Source organism: Protopterus annectens, chromosome 3.part0 (genome assembly GCF_019279795.1).
Source record: "Protopterus annectens isolate FY-2018-M chromosome 3.part0, PAN1.0, whole genome shotgun sequence".
Taxonomy (NCBI): Eukaryota; Metazoa; Chordata; order Ceratodontiformes; family Protopteridae; genus Protopterus; species Protopterus annectens.
In genome coordinates this window covers 952,417,623-952,436,306 of record NC_056731.1, presented here as the reverse complement: position 1 = coordinate 952,436,306, position 18,684 = coordinate 952,417,623, and positions in this window count along the sequence as shown.

The following is an 18,684-nucleotide window of genomic DNA, read 5'->3' as shown; positions in this document are numbered from 1 at the left end:
AATTTACTCTATATGTGGAGCTTTTCTCCCCGGGCCTCCGCTGAAAATGGACATATATCCAGTCGGATTCTCCCGGTCAACAAATGTAAAATAAAAAATAAATAAAATAAATAAATATACATTTTAAAAGTTTTCCCATGGGAATAATACAGCCTTGCAAAGCACCTGGTTCGTTATAATGTCTTTCTGTAAATGTTACTCTTCCAAGGTCTCAGGCTAGCTTGAATACAATAGTCGGTTCACTCTTGTAATATACTTCTTTGTTCTTCTTGCAACTTTTACTTTAGCAGCTGTGTCTTATCTCTGATACATTCACAAGGTCAGTTATCTCAGAGGAAGGAATAAGAATATTCAATGCTTTATACATTTAATTTTCCTGACCCAGCAGATAATCATTAGTGAAAAACATAAGCTTGCTGAGCTGGCTACTGCCAGGGTCAGAGTTCAAATACACTGCAGCTCCAAAGCTTCAAGCAATTACATGTAAAATCATTCTTATTGCCATATTGTAAATAGAATAAAATGCATTATATACTATTTGCTTTTAAACTAGCACTTTATACATGTTCAAATACATATTTTTCTAACAATATATATATATATATATATATATATATATATATATATATATATATATATATATATATATGTGTGTGTGTGTGTGTGTGTGTGTGTGTGTGTGTGTGTGTGTACATTGTCTGCAAGCCCCATATTTTTTGATACCTATCATAATTTTACTAGTGTTGATGTTTGTGGGATTCTCAAACAACTTTTTCAAGTTGTTGGTCATTTTATATACAAAAGTGAGTTCTAATTTATCATCTTTCATTGGATTTGCTGAAAAATACTCCAGCTGTTTCTTTTAATATATTTAATGTATCCAGTCCCAACTTTATACTGTAAAACAAGGGCTGTCTCAAAGTGATTACTACCAGTTGCGCTATCAGTATAGTGCCAAAAACAAAACTCTGACAGATGGGTATTATACATTATTACAAACTACTATTGCGGATTTTGAAAGAAAACTATTTAAACTATAAAGCTAACAATTAGACAACAGCTATTTGCGAGACTAAGATTGAAAATAGTTCCACAGGGTTTACAAAATAACAAATTTCCAAATTGAATTGACTTTGACTCTAGATATTACAAATAGTTTGTGGAGATGTATAATGGACATAGTTTTGAAACTATGATACTATTGATTAAAAGGAATGATTCTGTTTAGGAACAGCTTATAGATGAAGTGAATGAATTGAATGGGAAAATCAAGAATAACTTGTTGTGTTTTCTTCATACCAGCAATGTGTTTACTAATGTCGACTGCAAATGTCAACCTAATAAGAAAAGGAAATAAAAAAAAAATTAAGAATGGGATCAGATTAACAATAAGAAGGAAGATAACCAGTGAGTTAATTCTTACAATTCTTCTTTTAATGCTACTGTTTCTAATTGCCATGTTTCGGTTGGGGAGAATCATAGCCAAGGTACTGCTAGTGATACGTATCCTAATATTAATGAATCACAGGAATTTCCCCATTTAAGACAGTCTGAAAGGTTAGTTGATAAGGCTATAGCAGCTTCTCTCCCTGTACCCCAAAACTGTATGGTTGACACTGGACTGTAAGAGTTTTACAGGGAGGAAAAATCATATTGGAGAAGACACAGGGGCTGGGAAAGGAAAAAGTACTAGTTAATTTTATAGATCATAGCACTACAAACAATCTTGATTGTTCACCTGACATCATAGAATGTACACAGGGTAGAAAGTTAATGTCATATAATAAATACAATATTTTTAATTAGACAATGGCAAACTGTACATCAGTACCCTGATTGGAGAATGAGTGTTCTCCAGCATGGTATTAATGTACAAGTAATGCCCAGTGAAAAGCTGATCAAGCCAATGTGGAGCTCAGACAGAGGAAACAGAACAGCTGCCATTATGTTATGCTCGCTAAGCAACGTTTTGCTGTTTAGCGAGTGTAAAATATAATAAAGAAGACAACAACAAAAAAGGTACGTGTCTGTGTGTGTTTATGTCTGTGTGTGAGTGTATGTCAGTGAAAGTCAGAGTGAGCGAGCGGTTATTTTTCACTCGCTAAGCAGTGCTTTTGCTGTTTACCGAGTGTAGAATAAAAAAACTTTTAAAAAATGCAGCATGTGTGTGACAGTGTATGCATGTATGTAAGTAAGGGGGAGAGAGAGAGAGAGAGAGAGAGAGAGCGGTCAGTTGAGCGAAACAGAAGAGTCTGTTTATGTCTCTGTCTGCATGTGTGCGTGAATGTGTGCATGAAAGCAGAGAGACTGTTTGTGTGTGTGTGTGTGTGTGTGTGTGTGTGTGTGTGTGTGTGTGTGTGTGTGTGTGTATGTATGACAGAGAGAGAGATGGAGAGAATAAGAGATAAAGCAAGAGTGATGTGTGAGCGAATGCATGTATGTATGCAGAGGAGACTGCTGTGAGAGAGACTGAGAGAGAGTGAGACTGAATGTGTGTATGAAAGCAACTGGAGACTGTAAGAGATTGAGAAAGAGGGTGAGACAGATCTTGTGTGAGTGAATGTGTGTATGAAAGCAGAGGAGACTGTGTATGTATATGTATGTGTGTGAAAGCAGAAGAGACTGTGTATGTGTGTATGGGAGAGAATACATGTTAAATTGTTGTGTTTCACTTGCTTATTATTTTTTTAAGCATTATATTATTTTTTATATATATTTGATGTAAAACGCTTCCTCCAACAACATTATCATATACTACAGCATGTTTGAAAGAGTTGTAGGAGGAACTATTTTACATTAAAAATATAAAAAAAAATATAGTACTTAAAAAAATAAATATGCAAGTAAAACACAGCAATTTTACAGAGACTCTATTGTCTAAGTGCAATAATGCCCTCCAGGGTGTGTGTTAATGTGCAATTAATGTCCTTCCAGGGGTGTAGATGCCCTCTGCCTGCAGTGGCGGGCTTCAGAAAATCCCATGGGTGGCCTTTAATTACACATTAGCACACACCCTGTCAGGCATTATTGCTTGCCTAGACTTACATTGATATTAATCTGAATCACTTCTCTTTATTTGAGAAGGGTTTTACTTTTATCTCTAGCAAATAGTTTGACTTGACAATTCAGGGGTGCATCTTAAGCTTTTTATGAGAAAATTAAATCTGGAAATTAACTTTGATACACCAGGGTGGAGAAAAAGTGGTTTATTTCAAATGTATTTAAAAAGAAAATTATTTTAACCACACTATGCACTGCTTGATTACAATGTTTGAAAAGGCATGTGAAACATAATATATAATTATGCCAATGCAAAGCAAAAGAATACACATTGCAACCTTTCCAGTGGGGAAAGGTTGTAATGTCTATTCATCTGCTAAGCAGAATATATAAGTATGCTAAGCAAAAGAACAGACATTACAACATTTCCAGTGGAGAAAGGGAAGCTTTAAAAGCCTTCTTAGATGACAAGTCCATTTGTATAATGAAACCAGATAAAGGGGGTGGCACAGTGTTATTTGATGGTATAGATTACTCCAGCATTATGTCTGAAATGTTACAAGACACCAGTACTTATTCGCAAGAGTCAAAAACTGAATGAACATAGGATATAGCTCAGCTGACCTATTTTACATGATTGTCTTATGCAAGGGTTGATTGATCAGACAACATATGATTTTTTATATATGCCCAACCTGGTTATACCATCAATTTTTGGGATACCAGACGTGCACAAAGATATATCAAACCCTTCATTTAGACAAAGGGTAGTGGTGCAAGATTCAAAAAGTTATCCACTGACAGTTTTTATCAAAAGATTACATAAACCAGTGTTTAATGAGCCTGCTTATATATTGAAGGATTCTTGGGATTTTTCAGGAAGGTTAAAAAAAAACTTTTGGGATTCCTGCATTACTTTCCTTACTATAGATGTGATAGATTTATTTACGTGCATTCTTCAAAGTGAGGATGTTGAATTGTTCCAAGAGGTTATTATGGCATACCATATTCTTTCATCCAGAGTGATACAGTTAATAATAGATTTCATAAATCTTATATTGGACAACTAACTTACTTAGAAGGTGTAATGTACAAGAAAAAGATGGGTTTGGCAATAGGTGCAGCATCCATCCCTGTTTTTGCAAATCTAGTCCTGAAATAATGGGGAATGTTACATGTTCCCAAACATGTTTTACAGGTACAGCAAATTATATCTAAGATACCTGGAAGACATTTTTATTTTATGGACCGGATCAGAAGACATGGTGCAAGAATCTATTTCATACATTTGACAAATCATATCTTAAAGTTTACCTTTAAAGACATGCTTCTGGAGCATTTCTCTCCGGGCCTCCGCTAAAAACAGGATCTGTGGAACCTAGTCGAACTTTCCCGGTCAATAAATGTTAAATAAAATAAAAATAAAATAAATTGTACAAATCATAAGATGGCTTTAGTGGAACTGTTTATAGGAAACCAACATTTAGTAATACATATTTGTACTTTAGAAGCTTTCATCCCATAATTTGTAAGAAAAGTCTAATTATAGGTCAGTTTATCAGATTGACACATATCGTTTCTAAAAAACTATGCTTGGTTATGAAAAAGTTAGAATCTATATGTTTTTTGCTAGGGGGTATCCTAGGGGGTCTACCTGATAACACCGACATGCTAAAACACTGACAATACAATCACTTGACACCACAAAACCGAAAGTACAAAAACACAAAACTTCACATGCCTGACAAACCACAATCATGACAGTCAACAAACAAAACAAATCCCCTGTCCAGAAAGCACACACACAACACAAGCACAACAAAAACCTTACAAACCTACACTAAACCTTACATACACAACTATCTATGCACTAACTTTAACCCAAACCCTAAGCCTAAGGTCCGTCACTATCACACACTCACCTAACCCACGCCCTAACCCTAAATCACTTAACCCGCCCCTAACCCTACAGTCTGTCACTATCACATACTCACCTGACCCACGCCCTAACCCTAACTCACTTAACCCACCCCTAACCCTACAGTCTGTCACTATCACACACTCACCTGACCCACACCTTAACCCTAACTCACTTAATCCATCTCTAACCCTACAGTCCGTCACTATTGCGCACTTACATTAAAATGTCGGTGCTCTCAGCATCGGGATTTTCAACTGTCGATCATCTCTCTTGTCAATCTTCCAGTGTCGGTGTTCTCGTTGTTGGCGTTGTGGACTTTTTGCGTTTTCAGGTAGACCCATCCTAGGAATATGGTAACAGATATTTGTAACAAGATTCCCATGCAGTCGGGACAAATATATAAAACCACTCCTAGGTGTGGGTTTAGATAAGTCTAATATTGAAATTGACCCCCTGACTGGACACTGTATTGCTGGTAGAATTCATAGTAACTACTTTGACAGAGCTCTTGTTTTGCAATATAATGCTGGGGCTGGATACATTAAATCTGCTATAAGAAACAGTTTTAGTATTTTTAAGACAAATCCAATGATATATAACAAATTAGTGGAACAATCTACTTTTGTATACAAAATAGCCAACAACTTGAAAATGTTGTTTAAGAATCCTTTAAAAATCAACACTACTAAAATTATGATGGGTACTAAAAAGTATAGGGCTTGTAGACATTGTACAAATATATTTCAAGAGCCATTTCTACAGTTGTTGAATGTCCCCAAATACCATATACCCTTGCAAATAGGGCAATTGTGCTACACAAAGAGCAGCATACATAGCAGTATGTTGTGTGTACATAACCTTTATGTAGGAAAAACTGAAAAGACACTAAAGAAAATGGTAGATTAAAATTACTATGATATTTCAAAATGTAATGTTAATAATGCCCTGTACAATCACGCAACAGTTTGTCAGAGTTTCAAGTGATTTCACAATGCTGTTTCAGATAAATTTATTTTGAATTTAAGATGAGGGACATGGGAAAATCAGTTGGAATATAAAGAACTCAGTGCTACTGTTGCCCAGGGACTTAATGAAAATGTATCCATAGTCTCTGAGCATAAGTTAAGAGCAGCAAAACTGTAAGCATTAATCTTTCGGCATTTCCCGGTAAGGGGTCGCCACAGCGAAACTCCAGTCCGCTAATGATTGTCAGTGGATTTTTACGGTGCCGAGTTGCCAGCCCGATGCCCAACCTTCAAAGAAGACACACCCATTCATGCATGCACCTACCTGCATGTCTTTAAATGTCACTCAACCATGAGGAGGACATGCAGACTCCACACAGAAGGAGCTCCAGCAGAGAATCGAATGGGAGAACCTCTTGCTGTGAGGCGACAACACTAACCAATGCACTACTGCGGCCCCTAAAACTGTAAGTATTAATACATGGAATAAATAACAAAGTTTAAGAAACATTACATTTTGTAGTGAATTATTTTATTTCATGGTTTTTAGTTTAATTGATGTAAAAATAATTAAAAAAAACTTTTTAACACACTTACATGTTGTCCAGATTATTTTTGCAAACAAAATAAACAAGCAAGTTTACTATTTATTAAGAATACCCAGCTGTATATGAAATTTAAAAACTAGATTATCCATATTTATATTTATATTTATTTTAATATTTACATATTTGCATATTTTTAAATATTGTTTTACATGCACTGAAATATAGTTTTATTTACCCTTAATATTTCATTAGTTAAAATATTTATGGTGAATGTTCTACCAATTTGACATGGTACATTGTTTCTTTAATTGGCAGATGTCAATTTTCACAGCTTTATTTAAAGAAGTGCAAAGAATCACTTCCTGTTTTGTTCCTGAGGAAGCCCTTGTATGATTACTTTTTATGAGGACAAAAGTACAAAATCTAGTAATAGTGGTTTTAAAATATAATTTTAACAGCATCAGTAAACTCTATATAGAACTGGGCTTGAGCTTGACAATTTCCTTCAGTTTGGTGAGCTCTATTCACTGTAAATACTTCTGATGTGTACAATTCAACTTAGAGGTATATTTTACACAAGGTATATGGTTTTTATCCCACAAGTGTTGTATTCCCTTTTGAGGGAGGCCACATGGATTGCAATATCTTGCTCAAGTTGATCCCTCAACTGTGTGTTTTCTGACAACTGTGCTATGACTTCTTATGTGGCATTAGCAAATATTGAGCAGATGTAGAAAATGTTGAGCTTCATAGGCAGGTGTTTACATCTGGGGTGGTACTTTATAAGAGTGTAAAAAAGTAAGACTGTATAACTGACAAGTAGGAATTACTTATTTGGCAAATGTGATGTGAGATTTTTTTTTTTGTATGTTTGGGGAATTTTGATTCCCTAAATGCTGTACTTTTTTGTAAACATGCTCAGTTTAACAATACACAGTTTGCATATTATGTTGATTAGACTATTAACACAAAGGAGCATCACTATTCAGAAGCAGAAAATACTAATTCTCATTTCTTGTCCTCAGGCAAAAACTGATAAGAATTTACCTTTATGTGTATGTGCATTTTGATTGCCTGGTAGCTAATGTTCACTGCCCTAACAAAGTTATTCCACTCAACTGTGATCCCAGTGCTTCAGCAGCATTACTCTGCTATTGCAGTGCTCTGTAATCTGCCAGTGACATTAGCAGGAATTGATCTTCATCCCTATTATTTTGTTTCTCATATTGGTCCCATGTGCTACATTCCACTCAGTATTAGCTATCGCGTACTATATCCTCATATTTCTTTTATTTGGAGTCATATGGCACCATTGTGATGGCCACTTGGGGATATGGCTATATAAATGAACTGGGTAAAACTGCAAGGATGTAGGTTGTGTTCTGGGAGGCTTGCATCATAAACATTTCACTGATAACCCTTATTGCAGCATATGTATGGTAAATTAAAGAGTTCTGTGTTTGTTTCCATTTAGGTATGTTACTTGCTCTGTTTTATTGCAGTCAGCCTGCACATTTGAGAAATGCTACTGATTGTGTTCTTAAGACCCCTTGGACTATGATATGTGCAGTGTCTCATATTAATATTACATAGTGGATATACTGGATGTTCTATTTCTTCCCACCATTATGATATATCATGGCTGTATGGTTCACAATCTGTTGTTAGGCATGTACATCTTGTTGCCCCACAATACAGGTTTAATGACATATGTCACATTTCCCATGTAATAATTCTCACCTGTCATGAGTTTCATAGTCTGTCCACTTCATGCATCATAAAAAAGTTATATGCTGTTCTACCTGACATTTGTGGCTGTCTGGCACATCCTTGAGGACTGCAGCCACTAATGACAGATCTTTTCTGTGTCTGTCTTCATAACCTTCAGAACATGCATGCTGCTGCCACAACAGTCATTCTATTAACTTTTGTAATGTTTAAGAGCACTGTGTCAAAGTTTTCTCTAAGATTGTGCATTTAGCACCACATTATTTGTGTAGTTTGTCCAGCATTCTTGCATATGGGATCTTGAGAGATGTGTCCAAGTACAATTCAAAGTGTCTTAAATGGCAGTAATGTCCTGCAACAGTTTTCCAACCTGAACATTTCATGATTGTTTTTAATGTCACACTGCTAGTAATGTTCAACATATCTGTGCTTTTAGTTAATGAACTGAATACTATCATCCCTCTTCATCTGTCTGGTGCAAGGCTTTCCATTATTATTAATTTGTAATGCTCCATCAAAAAATTTAATACATTTGGTGGTAAATTGGATATCTTAAATAGTACTGGCATCTCAGCTGTATTAATAAAATTTTAAAATACTGACAACTAGTTTGCTATTAACAGCATACCAGTGGAAAATAGGATTAGCACCCCAAACCATGTCACCAAATTGACCATGATTACATCAAACAGAAAAGATGAAGCGAGAGTAAAAACATCAAGGTGAGTGTGAATATACCTTGAAATATTTATTTTGTTAAATGTACTCCCATTTCATCTACCATATACCATTAAAAATCTAAACTGGTTAGAATTACTCCATCGGCTAACATATAGACAGCTTCTTACCACCTATAAAATTACTGAGAATCCTTCTGCTTCTCCAGCACTAAATAACATTCTGCACAACTATGTTCCTATTCGGTCATTGAGATCCAGTGATCAAAAACTCCTGTCTGTCTACAAATCTACTAGACATTGTCTGTACTCATACTATGTTGCTGAGGCCCAGAACTCCTTATCTCTATGTATCAGGTCAATACCCTCCCTCCCTCCCTCCCATCCTTCAAAACCATTCTGAAAGACTTCCTAACCAAAATCTACCTCTGTTCTTGCTCAACACCAGAATAAATTATATCCCTAAATGTGGATAAACACCTATTCATACCTTACATGTCCTTACTTTTCCTTCTTCACTAACTTCTTTACTTCTCTCAATTTCTGTCCCCTGGCTTTCTCTATAAATATACCATAAGCCTGCTTTTCACTCACTTCATTTTGCAATTCCTGTTTGTATTATACTAACTTACCTTTTAATTTCTCTGTAAATTGCCTAAAATTTCTCTAAATAGTAAGTCATTGTCATGTAACTTCTATCAATTCTTAACTAATGTTTTCATATTATATCTAATTTGATATAATTATTTAAACTATATGTGTTGTTTGTATTGTATTTTAAAGAGTGTAAAATTATTATGCTTAAAATGTTTTGTAACACTTTGGAGCTTCCCTGAGTCTCTGGTGAAAATCTGCTCCTACCTAGATAGACTTTCCCAGTAATCAAATATCAACAAAAAATAAATAAATGAATAAATAACTAAATAAATAAAATGAATAAATAAATAAAAAAATAAATGTTTTCTGTACACATTATTATAGAATAGGTTTGTCAAAAGGTATGAGAACTGCACACAAAGTCCAAAACAGAATCAATGTAATAGATTTAGTTTCATAATTTTGGACTTGACCTTTAAAAACAAGCCTGCTATACTTAACATTAGGGTGACTGCAAAATATCCCAAACTGCATCCATACCAAAGGGTACAAAGGTCACACAGAGAAACCATTTAATAGATCATGGGCATTAAAAAGCTATGTAGCTGAAGCACTTTTCTGTCCTTAAAGGAGTAATTGGCATGTGCCCCGTGTGCCTCCACTACAGGAGGTTTAAGGTATTGCGTAGTTAAGTCTCTAGCTTTTCTGGGTCTTGTATTTTTAGAAAACAGGATGGCTGTGGTGGTGCAGTGGTTAGCATTGTCACCTCACAGCAAGAGGTTCTCCCATTCAATTCTCAGGTGGAGCACCTTCTGTTTGGAGTCCGCATGTCCTCCCCATGGTCAAGTGACATTTAAAGACATGCAGATAGGTGTGTGTGTGAATGGGTGTGCCTTCTTTGAAGGTTGGGTGTCAGGCTGGAAACTCGACACTGTAAAATCTACTGCCAATCATTAGTGGACTGGAGTTCTGCTGTTGCGACCCCTAACCAGAAAAGCTGAATGACTTTTAGTAGGTCGAAGAGAAGAGTGAAGATGAAGGAGTTCAAATATCTTAATGTCTTGCTCATGAGTGAGGTAGAGGTGATAAGGATACTGACTCATCATTGAATGCAGTGGAGGGTAATGCTGCACTTCTTCTATGGCAGACTATGGTAGTAAATGAAGGCTGGATAAAGGAACAAATATCTCATTTTACTGCCATTCTGTGTCATCATTCTCACCTGATATTGATCTTTAGGCAATGAGTATAAATGGCAGAAATTAAGTTCCTGCACAATGTTGCTGGGCTTAATGTCCTTGGCAGAATGAAAATGCAAGCAATACAGGAAGGTGTTGGAGTACAGCCACTTCTCATTTGCACTGATCGAGGTGGTTTCGGCATCAAGCAATGAGGCTTTACTAGAAACTCCAACATGAGATTCTAGGGAAGTATATGGAAAGAGGCCATATGGAATGCCCACAACATGTTGGAGAGATTATGCCACTCAACTTCCTTGAGAACAAATAATGATAATGCAGAATGCACTGATGATTGTTGATGGGTCAGGGCAAGCAGGCAACCCTGCTCAGCCTTTGTCATAACCATATGTGAGACATGTAGTTTAGAAAAGACATAAAAAATAGGCAGATGGATGGATGAATAGATTGGTGGATGGACAGATGCATCTTTTGTTGTAATTCAGAGGAACTATTGCATATAGTATTGGAAAATATTGTAGTAGGGTGTACTTTAGAGGCAGGTCAATATGGCATGAAATAACACAGTCATGGATCATTTACATTACTGTAAATTAATTTCATTTACAGTTTAAATTTTATTAATGTATTTATATCCAGCACAATGCAATAATGCAAAGTAAAGCACGATGAAAATAAAAATAATTGAGGCATTGTTATAATTTATTAATTATAACCTTAGTATGGTCTGTCAAATAAATATGTTCACCACATGGTGTGACTACTTCTTTAGCAACATGGTGATTCTTTCCTGCTTTAGACAGATAGCCAGAAGGAAATTCTTTATATTTCTTTGCCATTTTCTTGGTGTGGTGGTAGAGCCAGTCTTTCACAAATCCCTATATGTTATCATCTGCAGAAGGTGCATCAAGGGCAACTTGAGGCCGTATTATAGAGCTGAGAGATCTGGCATCACCGCACATCTAAGTGAACATGGTAAGTATAGTTCATCCCATGGGAATTTAGTTTTCACCACCTCATGTAAAGTTTGCCATCAATGTTTTCTGCAACTTTCTAAATATTTCAGGTGACAACTCCATTGATGTAGAGGGATAAAACCCTGAGTACAACACAACTGACCAGTGTTTAACAAGTGGTTCACAGATCTGTTGGAACTGTTATGGGGGGGGGGGGGCAGAGTGGAATAAAGAGGGTTAAGCATCCTTTGCTTTCTTCATGGGGAAGAGCATTGTGTGTTTGCTGCACATTCTCAGTAATAAAATCAAAGGTGTAAACCTGGAATCACATGGAGGTACTTGCATATAAATGGGTCAGCACCAATAGATATTTTATAACAGTTTATTAATAAATGAACCAACATATAGGTGGCATATACTGTAACATAGATTTGCAAGCAATGTAAACCACATAACTTTGAAAAAAATAGTAAACATAGTTGTGTACACAATGCAAAGAGAAAATGAGGTAAACATTTATAACTATGTACAAGAAAATGATTTGGGAGCATAATGCATATAGACAATAGAAACACCCCAAGCAAACAAGGTGAAAAAACAGGTAATATCAAATCCTACTGGAAGGCTCACATTAATGTGGGAGACCTATGCTTCAAGAGAGGAATGTAGTTAGTGTAGAGTATATAATGGAAGCTTTATAGTTACCATTGTATGGCACTAAGGTGCTACATTTGCACATCATATTGGGTAGGAGAGCATATTTAAAATGTGTAGAAAAAGGGGGATCTATTAATCAGATATTTCCAGAAGGTAGATCTGGGTAAATTCTATGAGTCTGATTAAGTATTAATGATCTGCTTGACTTCACTTGTGGCTTTTATATGTAATAACCATCTGATTCCTAGCTTATCCTATTCTTGGTGTTTTTATAAAAGAATTTCAGAGGTTAAAAAAAGAGTGTTACACCAAAGAGGTATGACAAATGACGAAATCTCTGACTAGTCTAGGATTTTAGAAAGGGTAAGTAAGGCTAGGTGAGTTTGTGCTATAAAACACCACAATGTAAGATGTTTAGGAAGTGACTTTAGATATCAACTTAATTAAGGCGATAAATAGTTCAAATTCTTGGTTTCAATTAATGCACGATGGGGTAATGCTGCATTGCTCATGAGAAAAGATGAGAAAGCAGGACGGCTTTAGCATATTTTCTCCAATCGGGGATACTCAAACCAGATAAGTAAGTGGAAGATGTTCTTATTACCCTGTTTACCCACATTCTTATGCCTCACACATGTGTCTAACAAGTTGCTCAATTTCCTGAACCAAGGATGGGATCAGGAGTTGGTAAGTGCCTGAAAATATAAAATAACAAGAGGAAAGGCAAATATCTTAATGGATGAGATGCACTCTACTAAATAAAGGTATAAACACCACCAGGAGTGAACCCAAAGAAGAGCTTTATCCCATATATCTCTAAGGTTAACACTTGCCACTACTTGAGAATTAGGGTGAAGTTTTATTCCCAAATATCAAGTGAAGGGCTTTGACTAATTAAAGAGGAGAAATCAGTGGAAAGGGTTAATAACTGTGCCGCCATATTTGCAGGAAATCATTTAGCCTTTGAGGGCTTAACTTTTTAACCCTGACATTCTACCTAACCCTAACAAATCATGAATAACAGGAATGTCCTTAGCAGTGTCTACAAACATCAAAACCAGAGTAGTAACCCCTTACTTTGACCAGCTTGAAATATTAGAATAATTAGCTAGTAATCTGTTCAGGGGCTCAATATCCAATAGAAAAAAAAAAACAGGGAAAAGAGGCATCCCTGGTGAGTGTCCTGTACCGTTGGGCATAATGGAGACATTATACCATAAAGAAGAATCCTGGCTTTTGGTGCTAGAAACAATGATTGAACAAGGTAATAAACTCTGTTGGGAAATCCATGTGCTTCAGAACTGCCCATAGCTAAGGGCATTTGATTGAGTCAAATGGCTTTTCAAGGCAAACAAGAAGTTCTGATGCTGGTTCAGGGACATTTCTCAGAATTTGGAAATATAAAGTAAGAGCGCAAACATTATTAGCACTACTTGTACCTTTGATGAATCCAGTTTTTGTGTCTAGAATGAGATTGGACAGGATGGGTTCTAACTGCTTGGCTAAAATTTTTGCCTACAGTTTAACATCTGAGTTGAGTTATGGGTCTATGATTTCAAGGAAGGTTATCTTTGCCAGGTGTATGTGTAATAGTTATGATAGGTAAGGATGAAAATATGTTAATAGACTGAGAAGACTGGCAGAAGCAGAATAAGCTAGACAAGAGTTGGGAGTATGAAATCTAAGAGAATACCGCTGAGTTTCATATTATGGCCATCTAGGTATGCAGATAATACAGCTGTGTAATTTCTTGTTCAGAAATAGGTGCCATCAGAAGCCTTTTCTGCTGGAGAGAAAGTCTGGGCAGATCCACAACCTTTTTCAGAAAATCTATATACTATAAATATATACATAGGAGAGGATACATAGGCTAGGGTAAACATTTTTTTTCCAGAGTAAGGCTTAGAAAACTGAGAGAACATTCTGCAAATACCTTCAGGCATGGTATCTAACTGACTCCCAGGTGTAGCTTTGGCTTCAGTAATAATAGTTCAGTTTCTGCATTGTTTAAGCCAGATTTGTTGCATTCTGCCCACGCTTACACAGCTGCTCCTTTGAGGTAAAGCTGAGTCTTCTGCCACAGCATAAAACTGAGTTGTTGGTAGGCTACTTTATAATATTTTACAGAAGTTGTTTTTTAAACTTCTTCTTTAACAGATAGACCATAGTATTGCCACTTTCTGTTCATAGATTGAATTTTATTTTACATTGAGTTTTACAGCATTTTATTAGCTCCAGAGCACAGATGTTTAAGTTCTATGTTTAAAGAGTTCCACCATGCAATAACTAGCATACTTGAAAGGGGTTTCAGAGGCAAAAAATGATCTACTTTTTCATTAATAAAGCTCAGCAGATGTAGATCTTTAAGGATTATATGTTCCATTCTCCATTTTCTCTCCACAGTGGATTGACACTGAGGAAAATAAATGAGTAGATACAGCATTATGGTCTGTGTTAGGAGTAGTAATAATATCTATGGTGTAGATAAATTGAACTAATAATGATGAGTAAGCACAGTTCTGCTGTCGAAACAGTCTTGAGGGGAACTGAAAGTTAAAGCTGTTTCCGAAGGGTTCATTATTTTCCAAACATCAACTAAAGCCAAGTGCTGACAGACTTTCCTCATTTTTTGGGGACTTTGTGTGTGTCTCACTGTAAGGGTTACTTCTATCTCTGACTGAGTCAAAAACAACATAAAATCAACAGAGAATATAATTCTATGGATATCCCCAGCTATTGTTTCAATGTTGCTAAATAGACAAGAGAAGAAGGTAGGGTCATCATGACTGAACCTGTACATAGATCGCAGGGTGCAGGAAGAAGTCTGAGAAGTCATCTACCCTTCTCATCGGAGAGCCCCCATTTTGATTGTCAGATGAGAGAGGTTTTCGCTACCAATAATATTCCCAATTTTGATTTAACATTAAGACTGCAAATGAGATCAGTATTCCAAAAAGTTAATAACCTGACATTTTTTGACAACTTACACTCCTTACAAAAGAATTTATCATATTTTTGTTTCCTCAATCATTCTTTAATTGATTTACATTTCCATGGTAATGGGAAATCCCTTCATTCCTTGAAACTAGGCAGAACATAAAAATAAATAAAAAGTCAAGTCAGAAAAGCTCAATATGTACTGATAATAGGGAATAAAGTACAGTATTACCCTTAAGTAATAATCGGAAACTCTTTCACCATAGAATTGACCAATACAACTACAGACTTCTTGAGCTCTTGTAATAGCCCTAGCAAATGCGGGAGGAAATGTTAGCAAAGAGTTGGTGTCCCAAATTGATAACCAGTCATATTAAAGGTATAACCGATGTTGAGCAACTTATAATCCACAAATTGCCAATAAATGTACAATGTGACATATCAGTCAAAAGGAAAGTGAAAAGAGTACATACCTGTCCCCAGACTGACGTCAATATCTGACAGTCCCTTTAGTCTTCTGGGTGACATTATTAGGTTTGTCAGGACATTTCTTGGGATTCACAAATTTATTCAAACTTGACTGAGTCCCTGAGATTAAAGAGGATACATTTAATGGTAGGTCCTTCTTTGTGTTGCAACTCCAGTCTTTTATAGATGCTACCTCATTCTTTCTCCAATGAGGTCTCAGTGATCATAAGGGCATCTGATACAAGAAAGAACTGCTTGGCTGCTGGGTCAAATCCAACACAAAGTAACTTAGACAGAGAGAGAGAGAGAGAGAGAGAGAGAGAGAGAGAGAGAGAGAAAGAGATGGGTAACTACATATATAACAATCTTTTTTTTTTTTTTTTTTTTTTTTTTACCTGTCATCATGTCTCACTTTTGTCAGGAAGCCATCTGGACTTACACAGATTATCTGTCATGGTATATCATCTAGGTCAGAGGAATACAGGGCTTAAGTTTGGAATGTTGCCCTCTAAGAACTCAGCACAACTATAGAGACTCCAAAGATTCTGAAAAGAAAGACATTTTCAGGTTTAAGTCACTTAAACTACCCAGTTTAAATACCCCTAACATTCTACTCTGTCCCATATAAACTCCTAAGGGGTAACCTGTTACAGTATTAGTATTTTGTGCTACAAAAGACCCTGCATTGTTTGACCTCTTACACTTTCAAAAAACAAAAAACCAAACAAACGTTTATCCAAAGCCTTACAATAAGCCTCACCTGTCAGTGTCATAGATTTCTCATTTAATGTATTCCCATGTTTGAAATAAACTCTTTCAACTCATCAAACAAAGTGTCTCCTTGCTCATTTCAAAACCAGTTCAAAACCAACCTCGATAACCGGATGGGAGACTGTAGATTCATGCCTGGCAGTAATGCAATTGATGGCTTTCCAAAAGGTAACTAGATTACTGTCATCACTACAAGGATGAAGTGGCTTCTCAATGGTCTTTCAGCCATAAGCTTCATATACACCTATGAGCCTAAGAGCCATGCATGCTTCAATGTAGTGTGCTACTCTGTCCAATTTAGGATGGCAATGTCTTAGCAGAATGGCTACTTAGAATATCTTAATCTATTACAACCATATAGATATGGCTGCTATATTACTGTTCATATTTTACATTTTTTAATCTGATTCTGATAGGAAAAGAATATAAAGATTTTCTAGAAATGTCAGAACAAATGCTCTTACACATTATAAATGTTTTATACCTTTACTGAGTTGCATTTTGTTGGTGTAAGGTACTTGTTCTTTATATCCACCTATCAATTTTCAGTTGTAATTTTACTGGCCTTGCGTAGTAATAATGTCATATTCATAGCATTTATCTACACTGCCCATACCAGAAGAAGAATATGATCCTGCATTGGTGCTGCTAATGTCTCCTCTGTGACGTCCCCCTCTGGGCCAATAATCTAGGAACTTCAATCTTCACCACTGATACTGGAGAAAGACGTTCACTTGGAACAAAAATGGATATGCCCAATATTTCCAGATGCAGCTCTCTGCATCAAGCGAACTTTCCCTTAAGAGAACACAGGGAACACATTCAGTCTGAGGGCTGAGTCCTCTCTGTTTCCCCAGATCCCTAGTAAGACTCCCCCACTGGCACAGATGTAGGGTTGAGTCATTGCTGCGTGTCCAAGCCAGGTCCTCCAGTACCCTTTCTGTGGAACCAGTGCTTCGTGTTCCTCTGCACTTCCACAGACAAGCCAGCTGTTCTGACATGAAACTGGCACCTCTGTCAGTTAGTATTTCTCTCGGGAAACCTACCCTGCTGAAAAGCTCTAACAAAGCATTTGCCATTTTCTCTCCCTCAATGGAGGATACAGCTACTGCTTCAGGGCATCCAGTAGCATGATCTGCTACCACCAGGACACACTTCTTCCTTGTGGAATATGGGCACTCAGAGGCCCTGCAATATGCATAGCTACCCTCTGAAATGGCTCCACAATCACAGGCAAAGGCATAAAAGGAGCTCTGACACCATCTCCTGCCTTGCCTACTCCCCGGCACTGCTCAAAGGTCTTGCAGTACCCTGTTACATCACTTACAATCCCAGGCCAATAAACGTTCTGCACAGTACGTCTCTGGGTATGCTTCATGTCCACATGATCTGTAAAAAGAATGCCATGGGCTATGGCTAGAAGTGCTAGACAGGCTCTAGGCACTACCACCTGCCATATTACCTCACCCTCTAGCCCTCCCTTAGGGATCCACTCCCTATACAGTAAGCCTTTGTTCCATTATACAGAATCCCCTTTTCCTTGAGAATCATGCACCACTCTAGCTACCTCTCTCAAGCCTTTTACTGTAGGGTCCAAGAGCTGAGCCTGTCTCAACTTTATCTTTGCAACTCTTCCCAGCTTCCCTTCCACAGGAAGCCTGGTATCCTCTGATAGTGGTGCCTCACTATCAGCCTGGGTACTACCACTCACCTCTGCCCTTGCAGTCACTCTGTCCAAGGGAATATCAGTACCCACAAGCAGCTGTGGCTCACCTTCAGCCTCACTGCTACAGGGTAGCTTCCCTCCCTGAAATAGCCACCTCACCAGCCCTGGCTTCAGGTGTGAGGTTTGTCTGGGTCTCCCCAGGCTACCAGACCCACATACCTGTCTGCAAGCTTGACTTTGTGTAACTGCATGCACACAAGGTACTGCATTATCAAAACCATTCCCTATCAAGATATCTGTAGGGATATTCTCAAACACACCTACTTGCTTCTTCCTTTCCCAGTCAAGATGAACCCTGGCCAAAGGCATTTGGAATGGGGTCCCTCCTAAAGTGTTGGCTGGAATGGACTGCCCAAGCAAGTGCTGCTCCTCTTTAATGATTGCAAGCTTCACAATGGTTATGTCAGAGGCTGTGTCTCTTTTAGCAGTGACCTGTTTTCCATCCACTAAGATAGGATATAACCTCTGGTAATAGTTTGGTATCCCGGTTCTCTCCAGACAACTTACCACTGGCATACTGTTATTCTCACTTGC